Here is a 6,621-nt window from a genome sequence, read left to right on the forward strand (position 1 = left end):
CAGGGCGCGGACCCCTCCCAGCGGACCGGCGGTTGGGGACCCCTGTCCTAGGGCACTTGGGCACACCGAGCAGGTCTGAAAGCACACTCCTCATTCATTAGAAGATCAACTGAACCCTGCAAAAATCTCCAGCAGAGCCACCGAGACAGTTTGAGAATTATACTTCTCAACCAGTTCCACAGGAAGTAATTAGGAATTGTGTTTGTATCTCCGTAGTTACTCCTCGTTTACAAAATCCACAGTACAGATATTATTTATATTGATATGCTCTTGCTGACTGTGGATGAATGCATCTACATTTAACATCCGCACGTTTTTTAAAAATAAATTATTCGGTTCAGAAGTGAAATAAATTGCCCCCCCCCCCTCCACCATTTTGCTGCTGTAGACTGCAAATTTCCCCAGTGTGGGACAAATAAAGGTGATCTTATCTTAAAGTGTCGACTATTGAGTTGCATCAGTGCATGAGACTTAACAGAAATAGATAATCTCCCTTTTGTCAAATATTTGGACAATTCAATTTTTTTTTCTGCACAAATGAAATGGACTTTTCAGAGTTGCAAAAATGACTCAATGTTGTTTTCTTCAGCTGAAAACTACTGCATCACCCGATTTGTTCCTCGGTGCCTTGGAGTGCCAACATTTTGAAGTGACTTTGCCTCCATCTAGTGGCATCTACCGAGTATTACAAGGTGGTACATTATTTCCCATCCATTGTTTGATCGTTTTGTATAATTGGTGACTTTTCTCAGCATGTTTATTTGCAACGTGAGACAGGTGTCTGCTTAGATGCTTTCTGTTTACATTTAGATGAGTTTTCTTTAAACCCTCTAAAGTAAGATCTCCTGATATTACAGTACTCACGGTCTGTTTTACAAATCATGGGTTTTCCTGGCTCAATGTCAATTTGAATTAAAGATGTTACTATTGTGATCGTTCGTGCACGTGCGTATGCTGTATCCTCCGCTGGCTTGAGACAATTCTTGAGTTTTATTATGTTGGATAAATATCAACACTAAAATACAAAATGAAAACAAATGAACAAATAAAGACAGCGGTCAATATTATGTAAAGATTAAATTAAACCTGTCCAAAATGGCGAACAGCTTGAAGTCTTCAGCCCACCCAAATCCAATCTTCAACCCAATCTGCTGGGGTAAAGTAATTACTCCAACCTTGGGTAAAAGTAACGCCTTCTGCTCAAAATTCACAGTTACCTAGCGAGAGGGTTAGGAAAACAACCCAGCATTCTTTCGTGTTTAAACACAGTCCGACTGCTTGCATTAGCAAACGAGTTTTTAGCTTGTGTGGTGTGGCCACTTTTGCTCGAGACATTTGCATATTATTTTGAAGCAGCCTTCTTGACCTGTGTATTCCATTTCAGTCCGTGCAGCTGTGGCGCACTGCGGTGTTCTCCTTAAAAAGTAAAAAGATAAGATAAGATAAGATAACCTTTATTTGTCCCACACTGGGGACATTTGCAATATGACATATAACAATATAAATGTTATTTATGCTACCTTCAATAGTGATTTTTTTTTCCCCGAATGCTTACGTATGCAAAGCCATTATTGCCTAGCTGTAGTGTGGAAACAGCTACTGGATCTCACAAGAGGGGCAGAAATGCTGTGTGGGGCCACAATGCATCTGGCATCCATCCATCCATCTTGTGTACCTCTTATTCTCACTATTATTGAGCATGCCTTTCTCATGGATTGCCCCTTTTAGCACTAATGTTGGCGTTCAGTCTTTTGTGATTGTTGATGAGGCCCTTTATTTTCTCAGGTGGTAAAGCTGCCCCAGTCTTCTTGGTAAATAGCCAAATGGCCGTGAATTATGGGTTGTCGTACATGAACTGCACGTTTGATATCTCCCCTGATTGGGTTGATGAAATTGAGAGAGAGAGATTGTGATGGCCACTTCAGAATACATCCTCAGCAATCTTCATGGCAGTTGTGTCTGAACTCGTCAAAGTTCTTACCTGACTAACAAAAATAAGAGGAAGCGCAGTAATAAAAATGGCAGTTGGGCCATACTTCGGAGACCAGATGGCTTTCAAACATTCCTCAGAGTTGTGACTGGTTGGAAGGTGAGAGAGAGAGAGAGAGAGAGAGAGAGAGAGAGAGAGAGAGAGAGAGAGAGGGAGGTTCACTCCTGCTGTCATTACAGGTCTGCTTCAGGGGTGGGTTGAGCCTCTGGTGCCACCAATCAGGGGAGCCAATGTCCATCCACCAATCATCCCTTGTTCCCACCAAAGTAGAATCACCCACACTGACTATACAGCAGACACAAGAAAAAACAAATGCAGTGTCCAAATTCTTATGCTGCGTCTTGCGAAGGACCCTTAGCAGGCTGGGTCCTTCAAAGCCTCCTGCTTGTGAGGATAAAGCTGTACAGATAATGGATGGATAGACGCATGTTTTCTGAATGTGGAAGGAAACCGGAGTACCCAAAGAAAACCCACGCAGGCACAGGGAGAACATGCAAACTCCACAAAGGAAGGCCGGAGCAGCAAACGAACCATGCATCTCTGCACCGTGAGCTGACACACTAACCAGTCAACCACCGGGCCACCCCTTTTCTGTAAATTGCGAGACAAAATGGTTTTGTAGACTTCAGAATTCATTCTGCTGTGACCATCATAAAAGCTGGAATTCTCAACTTCAGTCTGATATTCATGTGATCTGAAACCCAAACGTCTTAAGTGTACACCAAAAACAAAGGATTTGACCTTGTAATACGTTTGGATGGGGACTGTATGTGTGTCAACAAGTGGATTCATCAGACCGTGATCACGAAACAAAAAAATTCCCGGATGATCAGTCATACTATCCCCAAAATTGCCAGTCTTACAAATTCTGCCAAGGCTTGTAATTTTTTGAGCACAACTCTGTCCATGACTGGCAGATCGAAACCAGTGACTCATGTTTTTGGAAAAATTTGATTTAAAAAAAAAAAGTGCCAGTAACTTTTTAAAATATTATTGTTGGATTTGTGCCAATATATCATAACTCCCTGTCACCTGATTCCTTCATGTTCGATTCTGAATCTTCGCTTTCACTAGTCTACTCCATTCCATGTTCCTCACTGATAAATGACCATATCTCCTCAGTAACTGCTGTAATGATGTGTGTTGTGTCAACGGCACTCATGACTCGCATTATCACACGATACATTTCTGACAATATTTCAGATCATCTGACCCATTGCAGCTGCAGTGCAGGGGACACTCGGTTCCTTCTGATACATGACAATGGTACCCAACCTCATATGGCTGGGATGTGCCAGTTGTTGCTGGATTACAAATTAGTCGATGCGCTCACTTGGCCTTGGGAACATCTTGTAGTTGCATCCACGAACACGGGACCACAACATTGCACTACAGACTGTTCTGCAGCTGATTGATATAGCGGTCCAGCTTTGGGAGAAGAGTGTAGCATCGGACTACTAATCCAGTCCCCAGTGTGGTAAGGATTCAATGATGATCTTACTTCTGTCTTTCTGTTTTTCCTTTGTTCTTCCCATCTGCCCGCAACCCTCTTTTGTACTACTACCCCCTATTCTCAGGTCTAATGGATGCTGTGAATACAAAATTATGATTGGGGGAATTTACAGAGATCGTATTTACGTAGCCAATCTAGTGTTCATTTGTCAAGCATCACTCTTCATTTGTGGAGCCTGCAGGACACGCTGCTGCCAGTCTCCGGGGGGCTGACATATGTTGTTTTGTTGTTTTGATTGCAATTACGGGATGTGTCTGCATATTAAAGAAGCGGTTGAACGCGGTCACTGCAATATGGCTACAGCTTAGTGTTTCTGGAGGGAGAAAGGAGACAGCGAATGCACAAGTATCTTGGTAATCATGGGGGACATTTTTGCATCACTCACTGTGTGTCACCCTTAATTTTCCAGCGCTCAAAGCCAACACTGTCATCATTATTATTATTACATGAGCAAAATCCAAATTTTTATTCTTTTTTTTTTAAATTAAAGTATGTTTGTTTTGGTTATAAGCGAGTTGTGACAAGCTTTATTTTTCCTTTTTCAAAAGATAGAGAAACTCATAACCCTTTCATTTTGTCAATAACCACACATCCTAACTAAACACTCTGAGTAAAATTAATAATCATAATCTAAAAGCACTCTCAGATTTGTGTTTGAATGAGTGCATGGGTGTTGCACAATGACCATAACCAGCTGCATTATGTCTTCAATAGAAACAGTGTTTGGTTCTAAAATTGAATTATCTTTCTTCACCAGTATTTTGAAGGAAATTTGTGTTTTCATTTTAGTCGCTAGTCGTTTATTTTTATCTTTACGAAAAAGCTGTACGGTTTGTGATCCACTTTATTCATAGTCGTGTCACTTATTTTTCGGCATTCTCATTTGTAACCTTTTTATTTAACCCACCTTGTGGGCTGTGCCAAATCTCATTTTTAGTATGTGTCTCGGGCCACTGAAAAATGGATGATGGTCCGCAAATGGCCCCTGGACCGAAGTTTGGATATGGCTAGTATGGAGCACAGTGTCATCATGTCACTAAAATAAAATCGTTATATAAGTACATAGTTCTATATAGTGAATAGAAATTACTCACATATGTGGTACATGTTATTGTTCCTGTCCATCTGTTGTCAGAGCATCGGTATGAAATTGTGGATGTAAATTCGTTCAAGTTACACTGACTTCTGTGTGTACAGATACACCCACTAATCCATTGTGAATATCTGGCTCGGCAGTTGGTGTGCTGTCCTGCAGTTTTTCTTTTAGAGTATAAACTCTGTCAAGTCTCGGCGGCCCACCAGAGCAGCTGCCACCACTAGCACTGAAATGAGCAAACTATGCGTGCGCGCGCGCACACACACACACACACACACACACACACACACACACACACACACACACACACACACACACACACACACACACACACACACACACACACACACTTTGGTATACTTACCTTATTAGTTGCTCCAGATTGGCTATCGAGTGGCCCAGATGCCTGTGACCTCCCAGCGCCCCCTAAATGCAGACTTATTGTGATTTAAGCATGATTGGCAGTGCTGGTTATTAATTCTAATCTTGGGCACATATGCAGTGTGGTGGGCAGAGGGCAGGCTGTGGTGTGTGCCAGCCAGATGCCACACAGAGGCTAATTCACTCTGACATGCTATCAAAGCATGGTCACACGCATCCCACTGTCCCCTGATACGTTATATGCTGCACAGTGCCCACACTTAACAATGACACACAAGCGAAAGGAGGCGGGAGAGAAGGTTATACAGGATACGGTGTACACACTTGAACGAAAATCCACTTCCTCTGCGCTCTGACTCAAGCAAGCACTCTCACCCTTGAAGTGCATCATTTAAAAGCAGGCGCGGAGTACGTTTGGCTAATTATTTCTATTCCAAGACTCTTCCGGAGGTCTTAGATTTATCACTTAAAGGCAGAAAGTTGCATCCTCTGCTTGTGGGGCTTGGAACCGTCTCTCTCTCTCTCTCTCTCTCTCTCTCTCTCTCTCTCTCTCTCTCTCTCTCTCTCTCTCTCTCTCCCTCAGATCCATTTTGCAAGTGAGAGACAATTAGCCTTCACAGACAGCGATATTTGCTTCCGTTTACCAGATGCGTGCCCCCGGAAGTACAATGATGTACGCACCGGGTCAATAAGTAGCATTGCTAGGTAACAGAGGGGAACCCGCACTGTACACTTTGTTCATAAGCAAGGTCGCGGCGGCAGCTTTCTACCCACAATTCGTTGTAATGAAAGCCTTTTCACTATTTAGTGGGGAAAATATGGTCATTATATTGATGTTTACGTACAATCCAGGGTAAACAGTGGATTCTCGGGGCGTTGGAAAATATGTCGACGTGGTCGTGCCTATAGTTCAAATCTGAAAAGTCAAGAAGTCTAAGTGTCGTGAAGGGGAAGTTAACAAGAAATATCTTTCGCGCCCAAGGAATCCAACAGCAAGGGATTTGATGCCTGGGGAATCATTATCACAGCTCCTTAAAGGACAGCGGCAATTTCACGACCACCAAGGCCCAATTCCACACCTGGTTCTAGGGAATCGAGCACAGTCAACTTCTTGGGAGGTTTACGGTTTTGTGCTTCCAGTAAGGCATCATACAGGGTGTCCATAAAGTCTCTTTATCATTTCAAAAATGTATTAAAAATGCAATTTATTAGATATTTTATTCAGATTTGTTCTATTGTATTCAGCGTTTATGAACTTTTTTTTTTACCTCTTTAATACATTTCTACATGGGCACCATTAGTTGCACGAAGCACATCAAGACGGTACTCGATTTCTTGCCATGTTCGCTATAGCATAGCCTCCTCAATTGTGGCAATGGCATCAGTAATCCTTTGCTTTAGGTCAGTAATGTCCCTTATCTTTGTTCGACACACGATATCTTGAACATAGCCCCATAGAAACAAGTCCAGGGGAGTGATATCTGGTGAATGTGGCGGCCAAGAAATTGGCCCATCCCTCCCAATACACCGATCTGGAAATGTTTGATTGAGGAACCCACGAACATGCGCACAACGTGGTGGTGCACCATCTTGCTGAAAAATTTGAAGGTCATTCGGTTGTGGTGCCACATATTCAGTTAA

General features: G+C 42.6%; 1 long non-coding RNA gene across 1 annotated transcript in view; it reads right to left on the reverse strand.

Moving 5' to 3' along the window:
• The window catches only part of LOC109523045 (uncharacterized), an 18,026-nt gene extending 12,509 nt beyond the window's left edge, over window positions 1-5,517 (reverse strand). Inside the window, exons 1-2 of the long non-coding RNA XR_002169688.1 lie at window positions 5,305-5,517; window positions 4,964-5,025 (exon numbers count right to left, since the gene is read on the reverse strand). This is a non-coding gene — a long non-coding RNA (uncharacterized LOC109523045). The remainder of the gene's footprint in view (window positions 1-4,963; window positions 5,026-5,304) is intronic.
• Window positions 5,518-6,621: the final 1,104 nt, after the last annotated feature.

Source organism: Hippocampus comes, unplaced genomic scaffold (assembly GCF_001891065.2).
Source record: "Hippocampus comes isolate QL1 unplaced genomic scaffold, H_comes_QL1_v1.1 scaffold36, whole genome shotgun sequence".
NCBI classification, from domain to species: domain Eukaryota; kingdom Metazoa; phylum Chordata; class Actinopteri; order Syngnathiformes; family Syngnathidae; genus Hippocampus; species Hippocampus comes.